This window comes from Aphelocoma coerulescens, chromosome 6 (genome assembly GCF_041296385.1).
Source record: "Aphelocoma coerulescens isolate FSJ_1873_10779 chromosome 6, UR_Acoe_1.0, whole genome shotgun sequence".
Lineage (NCBI taxonomy): Eukaryota > Metazoa > Chordata > Aves > Passeriformes > Corvidae > Aphelocoma > Aphelocoma coerulescens.
The window spans coordinates 11,811,889-11,832,837 of NC_091020.1; the positions used below are offsets into that span (position 1 = coordinate 11,811,889).

Consider the following 20,949-nt stretch of genomic DNA (forward strand, 5'->3'; position numbering starts at 1 on the left):
TTTCAGTCATATATTATGGGCAACAACAGGAAAAAGCATGGTAGGAAAACTTTGCTGAAGTTGCCAAGTCAAACAGTAGGAAGGTGGAACATTATACAAAACAAAACCAAACCCTACAGCCTTTCCATCTATTTTGTTTTGTACTCATATGTCATGATAGTATCTGCATAGGATAAAGACTGAGAAGATCCATTTTCCAAGAGAGCATTCAACAGCTTAAGATGTTGCATTTCTTCACTAATTTCTTTCTCCAAAAAGGTAACAATCCAAAATTTCACAAAATAGTCATGCTCACAAAGGAGAGCTATCCTACACTTAAATTAATCAAAGAACCCGGGGGGGCGAAATGTGTACAGTAACTAAGTAGTATTAATAACATACCTGTAAAAGAAACAGAAGTTGTAAAAGCTATTAAGCTATAAAAGTAACATTAAAATGGAAGGTCTCAATTTATCAACACTTGACACTGGAAATGTAATAAAAGATATAATACAGCCTTCATACATAGAACAAGTAGAAAAAGCCCAAAAATTTTTAACATGTCACTCTATGCTGAAATCAGCGTCAGCAGCAGTGAACTAGTTTGTTAAAAATTTTGATAACTTACTTGCATTGTACAACTCCATAGAAACAAATCAATTTCAACAATCTCTCATTCAATACAAAATAAAAAAAAGAAAATCCACAGGAGTCATTTCAGTAAGATGAAATTTCTTTCTCCAAAGTTCATTTTTAGACTGCAATTTATATCAAAGGAAGTAAAGCAAACACCCAACTGTGAATAAACCTTTTTGATTTTGATGAAGAACAGAGCATTTTGTCTGAAAAGGCTGCTGTAGCTGTTGTCATTCTTTCTAGGGGATAAAAATATCACTTATCTGGACTCATAGATGGCCCCAAATAGGCTGGGATAGTGTAGGGCTCATGTGGATTAGCACAAGCCCAACACACATTTATTTTCCCCGTTCCAGAGCCTCAGTGCTTCCTGGGCTTGGTCAGCTCACTGAGCACAGGGTGTGAAGCCCAGGCACATGTACTTCCACCTGGAAAATCCACCAGAAATGGAATGTCAGCCCTCCTCTTATCACATTATAGATACAAAGTACAGAGTACACTGACACCATTCTAGGAGGCAGCCACCTGAACGTATCATCACAAGAAAAATCCTGTATTTCTGCTACTGAATTTATTGTCAGAAATAGCTGAAATTAAAATAAAACTGTGTACAAGTATATCCATAACAATCATCACAAGCTGAGAGATCGCCCATCAGCAAGTACACAGAGGACCAATTTTTAAAACACTCCTTGCCAATTTTTGAGGTTCTGTTGTCATAATAAGTAGAATTAAATTAATTGTCATGAACCCAATTATTATTCCATTCCATGTCCATTTTCAACAACAAATTTAAATGAAACAATACAAATTTTCCATTGTCCATTTTTTATAGGCTTGATTCTTCCCCATTATTTTATGATTATCTATGTATAGAAAATTAACACTGAAAATGTTGCTTTTAGTATTATTGGTCATAAAAAGTGGGTTCAAATAAGAGGATCCTAAATAGCAAGGGAAAGATTCATATCTGTTGGGGACAGGTAAGCATTCAGGAACAGATTTATAAAGTGCAGATGAGTTCCAAGAAGCAGGATCTGTCAATCACCCTGGTGGCTTTGGGAGAGAAGTCTGCTGAATGGGCATGTTGCCTTCCGAAAAACTGATTTTAAAAAGTAAGTGCTCTTAATCCAACTCTATTGGAGTTCATAGGGTAAAACCAGGATAATTTTAATGCCCCACAAGTTTCAATAAAGAAAAAAAAATAGACATCTACAGTATAATATTTACTTCTCCCACTTACAGTCATTACCCAGGCAATAAACTGGCACATTGGCTAAGAACTAACGTGTCCTACTGCGAACCAATTCAAATTTCCACACCAGAGCACAAGCCAAACTTGGGGAAAGAAATGAGTGATTTTGGTCTGCTCTCGAATAGCAAAAGTTCTCTGCTCGAGGCAGGAACATGGAGAGGTTTCTAGTCAAGAAAACAGGCTGAAGTTTTTTGTAAATTTTAGGAAAGTACCTGCATTTTGGAACCCTTCCCCAAATACATGTGCATACTTAAATTTGAACACCTGAAAATTTTCATCATTACTTGCCTTCTTAGTAAAAATAAATAAATCAAGGGATTTTCAGAGTTTAAAACATGCTAAAGAGGTAACAGTTTTTAGGGATCCACTTGCTCCTTTTGCCTCAAAAAGATTTGTAGCAATTCTAGTAGCCTTGATTTGAATCTTAAAAAAAAAACCGACATAGGAACATGCTATGTTTTCATCAGAGACTGAAATAGGAAATTGACATAATTTTTGAGTGGGTGATGGGCAGCAGGTGGGAAATAAAAGATACCAATGTAAAACTAATAAAAATTAAATACAGAAGTAACTGTATCATGAGCTCATGAAATCATAAGCTATGCATTAGAGAATGTCATGCTCCAGAAATTAAGGTCACATGCTATTCAAAGACCATTTGCTGATACCTAACAATACACCAGCAGAAGTATTTTTTCCCTTTTGTGTATTTATCTTTGTATCACCCAGCAAAAGCAAATATACCAAGATAGATTATACCTCAGCTGTCAGTTTTGTGACAATTACTTCAAAAATATGAATCCTTCAGTGTCCAGTATTATCTCCCTAGCAACTTTCTCACAGCTATAATTTACTGATAGGAGCTATATGGAAGCAATATATTATCATGTCTCCATCAGTGGTGTTGCTTTAAAAATATTTCCTTCCTGAGATCATCTGGAGTTTTTCAGCTTCCCCCAAACATTTTACAGCAGGCAGAGCTATAAAATTTGTACTATATATCACCTGCATTTTGATCATTTGATCATCTGTGTCAGCCAGCATCAACTCTACTCCAATACTCACTCCTGCAATGCAGCTCCTGTCTGAGGTGGCCAGGATTGATAGAGATCCCCCAAGAACTCACTACATAATAACTGCCCTACAAGTCAGAGAGCTGATACACAAGTCAATGAAACCCATGGCTGCTCACAGATCACCTGTGGGTTCCTTGCAAGTTCAACATTCGTTGCAACCTTACCAGAGCTCAGCATTTCTCAGATCAGGTAAATATACCTTACCAAATTTAACAATGTCCATAGGAAGGCTAGATCAGAAATGCAGGCTTCTTCAAAGACAGAAAAATGTGCTTTGTATTTATGAATGTTATGTTTGAGCACTTAACTACCACAGTTCTTGAACAGGAGTCATCACTGGAATTGTGATGCACCACTTGAGCCAGAATTCTGATTTTGCCAGGATCTGCAGTCATTGCCATGCAGGCTCACAGAAATTGTTTCCAATCACTCAGCTAATTGTTTGGTGCCAAATATGGTTATATAGATTAACAATAGTGTGCAGATTTAAAGAAATATTGCTTATCTTGGTTCTCACAATGATTCATGGAGTTGCCCACCATTCAGATTATGCATTTGCTACTCTTACATTAGTCCTGTGTTGAAACAGAGAGGGAAGCAGAGAAAACCTGAACCAGCTACATGAAGCCAGACAAGAACTCTAGCAAAGCAAAAAGATAAAACAAGTGCACAGAAAGGAAGATTATTTGGTTGTCTGAGGTCGCTTTTATCATGAGTATCCTATAATCATTCATTCCTTCTGCCCTCTGTACTTGTCCTGTTCATAACACCATTACAGGAAATCTAACAGATTTTCTGAAAAAACCCAGATACTGAGCCCCACTTCTCAGCCACTTACTCTATTAGGCTAATACTGAATTCAAATCTCAAAATTAGAACAATATTTCAGACATTAGCTTCAACACTCACACTTGCTGCCATTACATTTCACAGCACTCACCTCTTTTGGAATGGTTTACTTGCATCTCACTGCAGCACTAACTTAGGCCAGTCAAGGATGAAGTTTGCTAACTCACAGGGTAAAAAAACCCAACAAACAAATGGTATATGCAGAGGGAATTGCTGAACAGAAGATGTCCAAAAAGAGGATTTGTTATTTCTATTTTGCAAATGTGTTAATTGAGAGAAGAAGGGACATTGAAGCAATAACCTCCTCTAGGTCTGACAAGTCCACACCAAAGAGCATCTACCACACTCTGATCTGCGAGCAAGTGATTCTCACTCTTTTTCTCATTAAGGCTCTTCAAGTAAAATAATCTCTGGCTTCTTACACTCACATTGGCCAGGATGAAAATAATGTCTGTCACCAATCTTGGCTTTCAAGCTTTATTAGTCATACATTTAATCTGCTGTCCAAGGCTTCAGCTAGCCATTTTGTTCTTTCATTTTAAGTGTCAGACATGATATGTAGCTATGAAGAATGATTACTGTAGCTATTTTTCAGGAGGCTCTTTATTTAAGATACATATAAATTTTCAATTCAACATCTAAATGAGGTGTATGCTTTCAGGATGAACTAACAGCTCATGAAGGAGCATTATGGATTGATACACAAATAAATTCACACTACAAGTCATCTGTTTATCTATTCAAATTATTGAGGTGTTTGAGGTCAATACAATATAACCATGCCCTAAAATATTTTGAGAAGACAAACAGGCACTCATCTCAGCAAAATAACCAACTTCTTAGCAAGATCCTAACAAAGACTAAACATAAAATCTTTCTTAAGTAGACCAAGTTAAAGCCCTAAGATGTGCAAACACCACAAACATATGTAAAGATATATTTCATTTACACAGTGAGCAATTCTTTGTACATTTAGTATCTTGAGCTGCTACTCAGGGGCAGGAAGGGCAGGAAATGTTTGCAGAACAGCTGTGGGGGAACAATCAGAGGAAGAAGTGGCGTGCGGGTGTCAACGCTGCGGGACATCCCTATTGTGTCACACCTTCCTTGGGGTCCAAAGGACATGGGAGGAGGCGAGGGGAAACCTGTGAATGTGAGGACAAGTTGTGCATTCCTTCAAAAATCATTATGCCTTACAGACTTGGGCAAATGAGCAGTGGCCCTCCACCCTGGCCTTCGCCTGAGCCTTGAACATAAAAAGTTTCAGATGTGGACAGAGCAGTTTTGTCTCCTAGGGAGGGAAGGAAATACAGACAGTGGATTGAACTAGCTTGTTTGATGGCCTATATTGGCCTTAGCCTTCTGTCAGCTTAAGGAAAAATTTTTCCTGCAGTGTGTACTGTTGTTGCCTCCATGTGTGTTTATCCTCATGTTCAGAAACAGGCCTTTTTCCATACGGATAACCAGTACAGAAGCATGGGACAGTGTGAGCAATGGAAATTTTAGATGGCAAGAAGCTTTGTTGGCACAATAAACAGAGAGTGAGGAACCTGCAGGGCTGGGATCAGGATCTGCACAGCACTATCTTAACTACCAGCAAGCAATATTATACAAACAGGTATTTTCATCTGTGGCCTTTAGAATCCTTTATAAATATTTTTAACCATCATGATTCCTAGGCGACAGATGCTTAAACAATCTTTGAAAAGTTACCAGGCCTTTTGCAGATAGTTGCCATGACTTTAGCATTGCTTTCATACACATTTTAGAGGCACACATTAAATAAAAATTGGGGCTGAGATGAAGCTAAGTAAGCTGTTTCATGACATCTTCACACATTTCACTTTATAGTAGCAATATTCAAGCAAAAAGGCAGCTGTCCACATATTTCAGCAGCTGATGACTTCTTAGACCCTAAAATTGTTCTTGGTAGAAATACAAATGATAATGCAAAGACAGGAAATGTTTTAGACATAAGTGCAGACACAGCCACAGAAATCACTGAAGAGTAAAAATTGATTCCATTTGCTAAGAAAAAGCAAACACTTTGAAAAGATTAGACTGGGTTATTCCATTAGAAAGCTGATGAAGTTTAAAGCTCTGTGGAGGCATTCAGATTAGGCCTATGAAGAGCTCATTCTGACAGAAACATGCTGACTAAGAAAAATCCCCTTCTATATTTAAAAATTGTAGCAGATGGCGCTAGCAGTAGGATGCTGCATCAAGTTGCTATGACTGTGGGCACTGTCATCTATCACTGAAAATCTCAAAATGCCATCACTCTACTGCAGGTCTCAACCTGAACTCTGCAAAATGCTGCAAGTACTAACATGATTTATTTGGTACCTGTGCCCCTGGGTCAGGCTTCTCTGGAAAAGATACAAAAATTATATTCCTAAGGCTTAGGGGGACTTAGGATATTTTTAAAGTAGCCAGGATATTGGAGATCTGTACCCTGTATTCAAAACAAGATATTCAAATACCTTAAGTAAAAATGTTGCCCCAGTTCCAGCACAAAGCCCAGAGCTTTTGAAAACCTTGTGTATTTGTACATAGCATAACACAGGAATATTCAGGCCTGTTGGGATGCCAGAAGGGGTGTGAGCTAGAACCTGGCAGAGAGAAGACAGCTCATGTCTGTGAAAGATGGTGACTGAGAGGTGGCATCTTCAACCTTCCTGGAAGCCACAAGCCATGTGGGCTCAGGAATATGAGGCTCCACAAGCACAGGCTTCTAGGTGCATCAGCCAACAAACTCATCCTCAAGCTGAAAAACGTGCTGCCCCCATCTCTCCTCCTCCTCCTCCTCTGCGTGGAGGAGGTACACGGGGCTGGAGCAGCCACCCTGTCCTCTCATGCCACTCCTGCTGCTGGAGCAGCACTGCTCCATCCCACCTGCCTCTGTGGCCAGGGGAGTAGCCTCTCTTCTCCCGAAGGTCTGAACACACTTACATCCACGGCAAAGCTAAGATCACTCCATCACCTACCTACCCCCTCCCGGTCACCGCTGCCCCTCAGCAGCGTGTGCAATCAGCTGAACAGGACCAGACAGATCAGTGGAGAGATTCCCTCGCAGCCCTCTGAAAAATCCACAGTATTTTTTATGAGTTATTAAGCACACAGCCCCTGCTGAGCGATGATTTTGGAATTATAAAGGTATTCGCTACAGGAATTTTTTATTCTTTTTCTCTCTTGCCATGGCAACCAGGGTATGGAAGTACTTCAGAGGAAGACAGCGCCTCACAGTATACAACGTGTTTGCAGCACATCTTTTTTATAATGAGTTAAGCATTTTTAAAGCTGTCTTAGAAAAATGGGTTGAATAAAACAAAACCTACACAGCACGGTTTTTTCCTGCCTGCTCTCATAAAAGGATGTGGATATAGCCTGCACTTCATAGAATTAGAAGTCCAGAATTCTAACAAAGGGCAAAGACTGCAAAACAGGACCTAGTTTGTTTTCTTACAAAAAAAAGAAAGCACACCTAAAAGAACTGGCAAAAATACCAGGAAAAAAAATAAAAAAGCAAAAGCAATTTGTGTTTTCAAGACCAATCTGTGAGAATTTGTGGAAATGAATTAATTTAGATTTCTTCCCTTTTTTTGTCAGTTCTCAAAATTCAGGATCCTGCTTCTGCATATCTTATCCGCATGTCAGTAGCTGATGTCTTTTGTCAGTTGTAAAAGACAACAAAGATATAGAAGGGAAAATTAACATAACTAAAATAATACATGTTTGTAGAGGAAAGGAATTGATAGCTGAAGGACTCCTTTATCCCAAGACAGCAGCATTTATCCCAATCACAATGAAGTGGCATATTTTCTCATTCCTAAAATAGCTAGAATTATTACTGTGCCATTAGGAATTTTATATGCCTGTTAGGATCATGACACAATCGGTAGACATGCAATAGCAATGATGAACTTCTTCAATTAAACAACAATTCTTTAAAAGAGTTGTCAAAAATCAGAGAGATTTCCATATAAAAACAGCACTTCATTAGCAAGAACCATCTTGCCTTCCACTGGTTAGCCTTGTTGAGGCAACCAGAATTGTCTCCCTAATACTTATTCAAACACAGATAAATTACTTGCCTTAGGTAATATCTGATGACAGCAATTTCAGCCAGTTAGCTATTGAAACAAAATAGTTTATGCATACTTGCTTTTTTATCCATTTATTCTCATACTGTAGAGCACAGAAAACAGGAGGAATGAAATATCTTTCCCCATGTTTGGAAGTCCAAAACCCACTATAGTCCTCAAATAGACTCTTAAGTGTCTTCAGTAAGCTGGAGAATAAGATTGAGTACATCTCTCCTCTCATCCTTCTTTCAGTATTTTTAATAGGAAAGAAAAATATAGTAAAACAAATAAAACTCTTAAGAACTGTCTGAAAACAGCTTTTAGGCTTTCTAAGCAGTGTGACAGAAAATCAGGGAAAGAATTTTCCTCCCAGATATTAATTAATAATTATATTAATATTATTAATAAATGGAATTTCCAAGAATGAAAAATAATGAATGCTTCCACTAATGAACACTTCCCAAACACTTGTATTGATTCTGCCATACATTTACTGAAGAACAACAGCCATCTACTCTTACCAAATTACTCTTACCAAATTAAAACCAGAAGTAAAAAAACAAATAGCCCATTTCTATACAAATTATTACAGAATTTTTAGCTACCTTTAGTTATATATAGTTGGTATATAATATCCAAAAGTTATTGTATTATCCTATTGGATAACACATGCACAATTGAAATCTTTTGGAGGGGAGAAGTCCCACTCTTTTTCAAAGTATTGAAGATTTCTTGGACATGGATTTTATGAAATGAATTACAATGTTCCAAACTCAAATTCTGGCCATCTTTACCAACTGAGTTTTGGAAAGTGTTCAAAGACATCTGATAATCATGTTATTGCTCACTGTAGAACAAACGCAGTTTTGCAATCCAACCCCAATATCTTATTTCAATATCCTAAAAACCATTTATTATTGCCTACTGCCCAAGTAAGTTCATTTACTTTTTTTTTTTCTTACATGCTTTATTAGAGGTCCATAATGCACAATAGGAAGGAGGTTTATTTCTTCTGAAGAACAGTATTTCCATGGCAATACACATCACACACAGCAACAATCTCTTATCTTTTCCCAACACCTACGACTGCTGGAGCTTAGCTTAATGTTATATAATAAAGCACAGTGCAAAGAACACAATCTCAGTGGAGACTTTAGTGCTCCCCTTATGTATCTTAGACATTCTTGGTTTTATAAGAGCCTTTAGGTCATAATGTTCCTTAAGCAACTAGAAACTCTTTAATTAGAAGCAGGTGCACACACTGTTGGCACATATTTCCTGAGACAAACGCACCTGGATAGACTCTTAATGAAGTAACAAAGAGGGGATGACAACAGCTACAAGACCAGATGTTTGCTCTTGCTTCTTTTGTGAATATTCTGATGCAAAAATTTTACTTTTGAAAAACCACTAAAATTACTGGGTTTGAATTTTTTTTGCTTTGTTTTGAGGCAGTGGGGATTTGTTGTTTTCGGGGTTTTTTTTTTTAAATTCAGTGGGTGCAAAGCAAAGGCACATAATAGGATGTCCAGTAGCATATTTGCTTGTACCTTTAGAAACGTCATTTTAGCACAGCACAGATAATGTCAATAAACTCATCTTTAGTCTGATATACAAAGTAGACTTGCTGATCTGTCTCCAAAACATGCAACTGTCCAAGTCAATTAAGCCTATTGCATCTGAGCATTCAAAGTTAACAATTCTGATCAAACTCTGTAGTACAGATGGTAAATATGTGAATATTACTCTGAAAAAATGAAGATAAATAGGAACAGAATATTTACATCCTGATTAGTCTGTTTTAGTGGGGTATGCTTATAATTTTTACCAAAACAAACCTTTCAGCCTTAATAAGAGCACAGCAGCCACAGGTGGCAATATTTGTTCTAATTCCCCTGACCTCAAGGCAAAATAACCAATTGCAAGAAAAGGGTTGAAGTTTGATTATTGTGCTGTTGCTGTTAAACCCAGAGCCAGTTTTCACTGTACCAGAAAGACAGCATGACTGACATAAAAATGAAGATATTTTGACATGCAAACTGATTATTTTATTTCTAACCGTTACTGATAATTATCCAACTTTCAATCTGATCCAGCTAAGTGGGAACACAAAAGCTTATTATAAACTCAAGCATATGGCACTGATCAAAGGAATCTAACTTTCTTTTCCAGGCTAAAATTATTTTCTTTAATAAAACCAAAAAACAGAATTGATCTGCTGCTTTGCTCTTCACGTTTCACTTCACCAAGATAACACAAACCCAACTGCATTGTCAACAATGGACATTATCTTCAAGATGAGTGACTTCAGTCCTGCTACTCATTTAACAACAAAAATGTTTCTTTAGTAGGAAGAAAGCTGGATGATTGCTTATGAGCAAGCAACAATTAAATCTGAGAAAAAGACTGCTTTTGTAATAATAATCTGGAAAGGCATTATATCATTCCCTGAAAAATGAGTAGTTAATGGATAGAGTGCCTCAAGAAAGGGTTGGCATCAACAAGACTAGAATTTAAATTGCATAAAGTGAAACTAAAATTCCAATTCACTTTAAATAACAGCTCCTACTAAAGAAACATCTGGTTCAAAAGAAAACTCAATGATTTGGCATCGCAGTTCTGCATTAAATATTGATATTTCTGTCTAAATGACCATGCTGCTTAATGCAAGAACGTCACATGCTGGGGTCATTATAAGTGGTACCACACTGAAAAGTGGCTTGGCCTTGATGCTGAATTGTTGTTTCAAGGTTTGCAATGGCAACAGGAACAGTCACGGCTCTAAGTGAAGCCTTGCTGAGAAATTATGGTAACGGTTTAGTGAGTGAGGAAGGGAAGGAGGGGATATAGATTCAATCTAAATCAGGCAGAAATAACCCCTTTATGCAATACCATTCTGCAAATACTGATCAGCACTAGTGGAGAGATTTCGCAACTTCCTTGCATAAATACATGCCTGTACATCAAACACTTCATGCTGCTCCCACATCAGTGGCAGCTGTGTCTTTTAATGTATTCATAGATCTTCAGTCTTCTGATCTGGAAACTGCAACACTACGTAGTAAGAACTAGAAAGCTTTTCTCATTCCTTGCTTCACTGTGGTTTTTTAAAGAGTGTACTACACTATATCCCTATCCTTTCTTAAAAGAAGCTTCTCTGCAGTGGTGTTTCTAAACAGCCCAACAGCAGTAGCCAGTGAAGAAGGATTCCAGCTGCTTTTGCATTTACATCCTCTCGTATGTTTGCTTGGTTCCTCAGAGAGCACAGAGCTAAGAGGAGAAGTATAACCTCATTGCAGCACATTGCAGCTCCAAAGAAAGACTCATCTATTACTTCTCCCCCCAAAAATTGCCATTTCAGAACATCACACAGGCAAATGAGTCCCTTTACTCCTACACAACTGCATCTGAAATGATTTCCTGTTATCGGTTAATAAAGAAGCTCCAATCCAGATATCAGAAATGAAAGGAAATAGAAAGGCTAAGCTCACAATCTTACTTACAAATTACAGTGCTTTAGCATAACAGCAACCTAGTCTTCAAGCTGTTCAGAGAGCAATTTCCATAGCAGATTTTGTGTAACGTTTGGCTTAGTGTTAAAAGCCTCTATGTTAAATTGCTGGAAGAGGAACACTGCATCAGTAAGGACCGTTATCATGCATTTCTCTTTTTTTGTGGGCAATGCCAAACAAAATAAATCATTAAACAAACTGCATCATTGTGGAAGATAAAGACATCACACAGACTGATGGTGCATGCCAAAAACTCTCCTCCCCTGAAAAATGTGAGGAATTTGCATGGATAACTTCAAGAGTTTACATATGGTTCAGTGATACTTTTCATTCCATAGTGATCAAAAATTGTTGGGTTGAGGGGAAGAAGAGAGGAGGGAAAAGACAAATAACTAAATATAAAAACTGAAATAATAAATATTAAAGACATAATTTTTTTGATAATTTATGCATGCAAATACATACATGAATCAAAGAAAAAACAAAAGATATACAAATAGTTAGAGTCGTCTTCTTGTTTGCTGTGGGTCATGGTCCCCAGATTGCTTATTTTTTTTTCCCTCATTTAATTAGACTGAGAAATCTGGAACAAACTGCCACTGAGAAAAAAACCTGTATCTTCCTACATGAAGAGGGGATGAAATATAAAATCATAATTAAATGAGTATGCTGAAGAGAAGGTTGTTAAGGCTGCAGAATGTGGTAATCATTGCACATACAAGTAAAGCATTCCAAAGCTAGGGAAGGTCATGATTAAAGAGGTCTATATAATCTTGACTTCACTCTCTGTAGTGTTTTGATCCAGCCTTACACTGACAAAATCACACTGTGCCCGCTATGTGCTCACAACAGGCAGCGCTCAGCGAACCAGACAGCAAGGAACACTCTGGTTTAGTCTCTCTGTTCAGTGTAACCTACCACATGCTGGCCTCAGACACAATGACAAATTGCATACTAACCAAAAACTGCATTTGGACAGGATTCTGTCTGCCAAAACTGTCCCTCAGTGCCAAGTGCTTCACCAAGAGTCATTGCTACACCTCTTATGGGGGAGGAACTCTTCTCTGCTCTTTGCAGCTATCAAGTTTCTTACTCAGCACTGAACTTTGGAGTGCAACTTCGAGATCCAATGTAGAAAATCTCTTAAACCCATTTCCATTAGACCAGTGGCAACCACCTAAAACACCTTCCAAACAAAAAGCTTATTTCTAGTTGAAGCTGTCCTGTTCTAAAACCAAGCAGATTCATCCCTAACTTTCTAAAGAGCCTTTGTAGAATCAGAGACATCAAAACAAACCTGAACTTGCATGACACAATAAATCCTCTGATTCTCTCAAAATCCTCCTGTCTCAGTCATTTTCTTCAAAGCTGGTCTTTCTCTTACTGGGCTGGAATCAAAAGGTTTCTCTTAATTTCCCCATAGGTTTTCTGCAGCTTTTATTCTCCTCTATTCTGAAAGATCTGGTGATATTCATGTATTTTCCACACTGTTTTTAATGCAGCAAGAATCAAGGGAAAAAGAGAAAACATTAGCCCATTATGTAAGCTTCTGAAGGCACGAGTTAAAATTCCTTCTTTTGCCAAATATTTCAATCAAATGGTTTTGACCTTTTTTTTTAATAGAAATAACTTCTTCCTATGGCCAAATAAAAATAAAAAAAAAAGACAAGTCATTCCTAGATTAAATAAACTAAACTTGAACAGCTCAAGATTTCTTTAAAGATTAATATCCCTGCCTTTTTACAAAATTAAACTGTGTGGCCCCAAACATTCAAAGTGCTGCAGAGAGATTAAGAGGAATGCAACAGCTCATTCAGAAGTTAGGGTCAGTTAAAGGGAAGATACAAGGATTCTTAGTCAGCAACATTTTTTTCAGTGTTTTGTTACAGAAACTGTTGAATGATTTTTATAAACAGGAAAAAGACAAGAAAAATCTTTCTAAACAAGAGAAAGGTAACATCCTTGAGAAACAGAAAATTCCCTCTTTTGACTGCCATCCTTGCTTTCCAATTACAACATAAAATGTACCTTAACGTTTCTAGGAGATTAAAAGAACTGCAAAAATAACTTGCTTATGTAGTCATGTATTTTTAAAGGAAAAAAGGTCATCATTTTCAAGTGAATAGTACAAAAAATAATTTTAAACAGGTTTTTATCCAAATCTGTATCTCTCAGTGAGAAAATATTTGAGCAGGACTCCTCTAGGAACTTAGCCTGATGCTTTTTTAAAAATGAGGTAGGGCTGCTGCATTTTTAAGCAGGTGACTAGTTCAAATAATTGTGTTTTAGTACTGGATTGTAACCAGGCCATTTAGCTGACATGGCTACTTGAATTAAGTAGCATTGGCTTCTCTTTGTTTAATACACATTATAGCAGTTTAAATTTGATGCATGTGTCTTGAACCCAGAACAACAACATCAGCAGGCTGTTTTCCTAAACCAGGCTTTCCCAGATCTTGGAGGCACTCCTGCAAATGTAGACTTTTCTCTTAGGGATGATTTGACACATTAAGAGGCATATTTCTTCAGCATGCACTGACTATAAAGAGAATAAAACCAGACCAGCCAGCACAGCAAAAGTATCTGCAATGTGATGGGGGGAAAACAAGCATTTAGAATAAGCAGTTAAGACAGAAACTCAGAGTCTGAGCCCTCAGACTAGAACGATTCTTTGGAGGTCTCAGGCCCACAATGCTTCTGTTAGTCTTGAAGGCAGCACATTTTACATCTTTCTTTGTTACAATCACAGAACTTACTTAAAGATATTTACTTAAAAATATTTAGATATTGGAAGCTAAGGGAAGATATGTTTACATAGCTGAAATTGTGAAAGGATAGGGATTTCTCTGGTGTAAAATGATCCAAGAGATTCTATCACTTAGGCAGCAAATACCATTACTCTCACCAAGACAAATTCTGGTTTACTAACGGAGACAGTCACTAAAGAGGACAAACAAAAAGAGTATAGCACAAAAGTCACTGAGGCTGATATACTAGGCCATATAACTTTTGGGCAACATGGTATTTCAAGGAAAAGAAAGCAACAAGATTGCACACATTTTAGGACCAATTTTCATAGTGATTTAAGCAGCAAATTTAATCAAGTGGTTGCTATTGGAATACACTCACCTTAACAATAACTTACAAACCTCCAAAAATTTTGAAAACCTATTAGCCCTTTTTTCCCTGCAATTCCAATGAAGCAGACGTTGTGTACATTAGAAATTAAGAAATGCAAAGGAAAATAAAAAAGGACATCTGCTTGCACTTTTGCTACTAATAAGACAATTTCCTAAAGAAAGCAAAAGGTCAGACATACTTGGGCAGCAACTGAGATACACAGGAGGTACTTTGTTCAACAAATGTGTCTGAGTTTAAACGGATCAACCTTGCAAACAATTACAGAACTCAGTTTCAAGGTCAATATAATCCTTGCCTCCTCTGCCTAATCCTATGATAAGGATGATGGTTTTGACAACTGTGGACCTCCCGGCCTTTCAAAGTGAGTTGAAGCAACCATGAACACACTTTTAACTTTAAAGATTTTGTCATTTCTATACTTGGCCAACAAACAAGTGCTGTGAATGTGGAAAAAAGTCAGTCCTCAACCACAACTGGCTCTTCACAGCAACTTGGCTGACCTCATATTCACTCATAACTTTGCCTTGAACAGCAACAGAGAGAGTTGCATTTATTTTACCATACAGCTTAAAATTAACCACTTCAGCATTAGTATTTACAAATAGTCTCCCATGGAAGACTAGCACGTACCACTAGATCCATCTTTAATATCTGAATTTTCCAAAGGATAATTGGGATGTGGAGAGCACCACAAAAGTGAAGCTACTGAATTAAAGGAGAGAATACTTTTTTTTTTAAATCGTGGAGGAGGAGAACTTGTCAGCCTACACTGCAGCACTGCTGAAAACTATCAGAGTGCTGATATGAATCATAGTTGAGTCAATTATGTAACACTGCAGAAAAAATAAAAGCAATCCTGGTGGGTAATGACAGGAGTACTACATGCAAGATTGGAGAGGCAATCAACCCTCTCCTGTCAATGCATTCAAAGGGGATACTGAGCTCAAGCTGCAGTTCTTCACAGCAGAAAGGACACAGACCCCACACAGTGCCCAGGAGAGAGAAGCAGAAATTAAAACCCTTTTGTTTTTTTTGGGAAATGCAGATAGATGACTTCATTTAAAGAGCACCAAATTTTATTTTCCAATAAGGAAAATATTTCTATAAAAAGGACAAAATTAGTTGTTCTGAATGGCACATGTAGGTTGAGGGTTAGGAAGGGAAGGGAAAAGGAGGCTGCAAAGAAAAGATCTCTCTTTGCAGCAAGAAGAATTAAGGTTATATATTGTTAAATTGTTGACCTGTTCTTGAACAGGGCAGGCGTTGATGTAGTCTTGGTCTGACCAAACAGTGCAAACTTTGCAGAATACAGAGGTGAACCCATCACTGGATATTAAAAAGCAGAAAATGGATAAGGAATGGGAAGAGTCTCGTTACAGAAAATATGCCTTAGTTACATGACAATAGTAAACAGATTTCTTAGAAAAGTTCTTTCTTGATATTTGTTAAAAAAAAAGGCACCAGAAAACATTGCAGGCAAATTTGTTCTTCCTCAGTGTAGGGTGCTGAACTAGTTAATCTCTTGAGAAAAAAATAAGCCTTCCTTCCTATTATTCTATTATTGATGAAGGGGAAAAAAATAATTTTTGAGAGCAAATTACAGGATCTACAACACAGCTTTAACTGAGATTATTAGGAAGGGAGCAATGAGGCTCAATTTCTAATGAAACTTGCTATAACATGAACACGCTAATAGAGTTATAGGTTGGTTTATTTTCTTCTGAAACATAATTTAAATGTATTTCAGTGATAAGACATTCAAGCAGCAACAATAATCAACATATGTGCCTTTTCATAAGGCTTAAATTTTACTCCTAATCTTGTGTCATGAATGATCAGCTAAAGATTTTAAACCAAAAGAGAGCTAGTTTATTAGCTTAATCTGGGCTTGAAGGAAAATTTAGGGTGCTTCCAAATTCCCAATAATTTCTTAGTACAGAGATATTGAAAGATGTCAAAGAGATGTTAGTTGTTTTCCAGCAAGTTTGTGTTCCTAAGGACTGCCTTATGCTGTGCAGCATTTCAGAGCCACCACAATCAAATCCCATTATTATTATTACAGTCATGCATTGCCTGTCAGCCATGACCTTGCCACCTCACCAAAGTGCTGGACATTATTTCAGTGATCCTTAATGGCTCCTGTCTAACATCTTCAGGAGAAGCAGGGCACTTGCCCGTGGCTGCTAACACATGTTGCTTGTTTCAGTTTCTAAATGAACTGGTTACGCCTTTGCTACTTTAAAAGATCTCTACAGTGTGAATCTGGATGTGGTGCATTCCCTCATTTCCTGAGCAGGAACCCTCAGTGGTAATGGTAAATCAGCTATCACTCTCATATCTTCCTGAGATGGTTCTTTATCATTCCAATAACTGAATGGATGGCACCCCTTCTATTTATTTTTTTTTTTCCTGAAAAACACTTGCAATGATTTGATGAATCTCTGAGAAAAATGACAGGAATAATGCTACTGTTTGTTTTACCTGAGAGCACCTATCATGTGCAGTCTTGTGCAACTTTCAGCAACTCATCACTGATGAGTTGCTCAGCATTCTTCTGTGGGTGTTTGAAATAGTTTTCTAATATACTCTGACACTAAAATTTATAACTGCAAGTACCACTGGCAGTTCTTTCACCGTATCTTTTAGAACATGAAGTTTCAAGCACTGTGTGTTATTGTACATCTTTTACTCTGCAGCAGCTATTTTTAAACAGATCACTGCAGAAAGTTTCTGTGAACATGCTTTCAAGCTTTAATATAGTTACTGGGACAAACACTATTAGATTTAACATGTTTTACACCCTTCCATTTTGGTTTTCTTTTCAAAAGACCAAACTACATGAGAGACAACAAGAGAAGCCTGAAATACAGACACAGGGGTTTTTATGTAGAGGTTTAGCTGTGGTTTATGCTTTTGAGATTTATGATTTCCACACTATCTCTGATTTCCAATTACGGCTGTGTGTGCAACTTGCAGAGTACTTGCTGTACTTGATCACTGCCATATGGTTCTGAGTTCAATGAATTCATCTATAAGGTTTCCAGTTGAAGCATTGGTGTTGGGAATAACAGGGAAGATTCAGTTATAGATTTTTCAGAATCTCCCACATCGCACTAATTCACATAACCTTTATTTACCACAGTTCTCTGCATGTAGATGTGACATGCTTTGTGGGGAAAAAGCATTTACTAGTCCACAGCAAATTCATGTCATTAGAGACGCATTTATAATGGGATTTGACTCAATGGAGATGGAGGCCTACAGACACTGTGTTAATGCTTTACAGCAGTAAGCTTGTAGCAAGCTTTTAGCACAACATAATGATTCACCAGGCTAAAATTACACACTGAGCAGTGCTTGGTTGAACCAGCACATTATGTTTTCAGTACATACTCGCACAACTTGGCAAAACACAGCTCCTTCAAATTGCAAACATGATTTATAATAATTGGCACTATCTTCCAATTGTGCTCGCACTAGAAGTTCTGGAAGAAAAAAGGGTTAAACTTTCCACGCACCATCATTGGGCAACTAGTTTTATGTCTCCCTTCACAGAGCTTAATATTAAAACCCTTGATACTGTTGTTTATGGGAAATTCATAATGAGTAAAATCTAAGTATAATGCTGTTTTCAGCAAGAGACTGTTTACAGAATAAGTTTTTATCAGCCGTGAACAGAATCCTTTTATATGACCTTGTGGAATGCCTCTGTGGAATGCCTTTGAGGAACAACGAACACCAAAAATTATCATAAGATTTTTGGCAGAGTTTACCCTGCATTAGCTAGTAATTTTCATTAAATGTAGTACATAAAATTATCCAAAGGGTGCTATGACATATAAGATGTTCTTAAGCTTTTCTCTCTTCTTCACCTATGGGCTTTTCCAGAGCTGATAAGAACAACTCTTGATTTATATATTTCTAGGTGAATTTTAATATGTATGAGGAGCAAGAGAGTGATGGCTACTATGACTAAAGCAGTCTGTTTCTCTAAATGATAGACATGTCACAGGCATCCTGAGGACAAGTTTCCCTTACACATGCTGCCCTCCTGCTGATCTGAACATTTGAGAGGGTATCCTACTCTATACAGAATTACTCCTTCACCTCTCTGCTAAGACTATGAGTAAAAGCATTCTCCTTCTATTACCGTGGGGATACCTCTCCACCTACAGATGACTGAATCCATTACTCTTTAACCCAAGGCTGCTCAGATAGAAAAGGTGCATAGAAATATGTGTCAGATGACAATCTTTTCAACACAGGATGCAAAACCACATCTCTGTGAATTACGTGAGCATAACTGGGAGTAGCTAGAAAAACTAGGTAGTAAATGGAACATTAGGAAAGAATTAGAAATGCCAATATTCAGTAACCACATTTCCATGCTACAGTCTTACTGCACCAAAAGTTACATCTAGAGGAACATGTACAAGGACAGTACTGAATGCTTAGGCAAGTTAGAGGCTGGGATACATCATTAAATCCCAGCACTATTTTAATCACAGGCAGTGACAGATGATGACCAAAAAAAGAAAATCTGAGAAAGACCCTCAAAGATGTTTGGTTATCAGACACATATCAAACTGACAAATTTCATGGAATACCAAACTTCTTGGCAAGCCTTACAGTATTAACTTTGTCAAAAAGCATTTTTATGCAAGATGCTCTGTTGCTAGCATGTTCATTAATAAAATTTGTAGAATATTTCTTTGCTAGCTGAAGACAAAATAAACCAAACTCATCTAGAAACAAAATAAAACTGAAAGAGATTGCTTCTAGACTTCTGGAAATTTGTAAATGGGATGAAAACCACCAATAAAACCATAGCAGCTCTCCTGCAGCCTACAGATGGGCTCCTGCTTACAATCACTGCACAGCTTTCCAGAACAACTTAATTGAGCATCCTGGGCCAAAACCAAGCAGCAGTCTCTGAATTTAAGTGACAAGAACTAAAGGTGATTTTTCATTTTGGAAATCAAATTTCAGAGAGGTGGATACCTGGGGCAGTCACTGAGGCTGCAGTTTCATAACAGACCAACCCTATCTGATTGCCATCCCCTCCAGTCCAGCTTCTGAACCCACTTGCTCCTGGCCACATATTTTAATCTTCCTTTCACATTGATTCCCACCAGTGATCATGTTTTTCACAAAGCCATTTCAACATACAAAGTCAGTGGGAAGCTCATCAAACTACCAAAAGAAAATAGTTTTCTCACAACATTCTGTAAAGGCAACAAATGCTGAATAGATGGCAATAAGGCCTGAAATTGCTTCTGGGATGTTTCCTCCACGCTGCCCACCCCAGAGCAACCAGAGGGAAGAGGCAGAAATCGTACTTACTTTTGGGAGCAGATCTAACTGGAGGCTTCCTAGGTCTGAAGGCAAGTAAGGAGTGAAAGTTTGTCCTTTAGCATTGTCCAGAGTATGAACTGTAAGAAAAGCCAGTCTGTTTTTACCAATTTTATTTCTGGAATCAGTAACCAAGAGCAAGTCAAAGCACATTTAGCAACATCTACCTTTTGCTATTTACCACAAAATATCAAAACACACACTTTAGCAATACATTAAAAAGAACCAAATTACTGACACACCAGAAAGAACTTTTCCTTGATATTGCAAGACATAAGCATGTGTTTCTTAGCTTTACTACAGAAATATACAGACTAACAGAGCAAACTGAGTTTGTGCTCTATATGCCTAATGCAAGGAGTATCAGTTTTGATTTGGAAGACAGGGAAAGAGCACTCAAGGGCAACCACCATTCCAGAAACAAACCCCCCATCTTTGGAAGAGGAGTGTACCGAGTCAGAAAGGAATAGATTAAAAAAAAAAAAAAAAAAAGGAATTTTTTGAATGCAAATATGATGAGCCCTCTTCTTTACTACTGTAGCTCAAATTGTGGATGCAGATTTTTTTTCCATGTACTACTTGAAGAATTCATTGCTCCTTTGTGTTGCTGTTTGTGGCAGAGAAGACTTCATATATTCAATTTCGTATCCGTGTGACAGAAATCTTACAGAGACTGCTACCAGCACCACTGTATGATAGTACTCAAAAGGCAAATAAGATCAGCTTCAAAGGCACTTATCTTTCCTAGATCTGTGATTTTTTTATACTCCCTGGCCTGCAACAAGGCTGCACTTCTTCCCACAGACCATCTGTGACCAAACAATAGGGCTGCAACCTGTCCTCCCTGACACCAAAGGGGGAAAAGCAAGTTAACAAAAAATGGTTTTTATTTCAGTGCTCAACAGTGTATAGTCCTACATGATTATCTTATTGCTAAATATTTCTACAACTGTTATTATGTTAATCTCAAGTATATTTCTGAGTGACTATGGGAATAAGAACTTCCTTTTGGCAGCTATTGCATCTCACTCTTTTCTTTGCCTATGGTTGTGATCACCATCAGT

At 37.6% G+C, this 20,949-nt stretch overlaps 1 long non-coding RNA gene across 12 annotated transcripts in view; it reads right to left on the minus strand.

Moving 5' to 3' along the window:
* The window catches only part of LOC138112342 (uncharacterized), a 270,953-nt gene that overhangs the window by 177,361 nt on the left and 72,643 nt on the right, over positions 1 to 20,949 (minus strand). For 11 of the 12 annotated variants that reach the window (XR_011151706.1, XR_011151702.1, XR_011151704.1 and 8 more), the window contains one exon: positions 19,877 to 19,965. The exons of the other annotated variant lie outside the window; for it this stretch is intronic. This is a non-coding gene — a long non-coding RNA (uncharacterized lncRNA). The remainder of the gene's footprint in view (positions 1 to 19,876; positions 19,966 to 20,949) is intronic. 12 annotated transcript variants of the gene reach the window in all.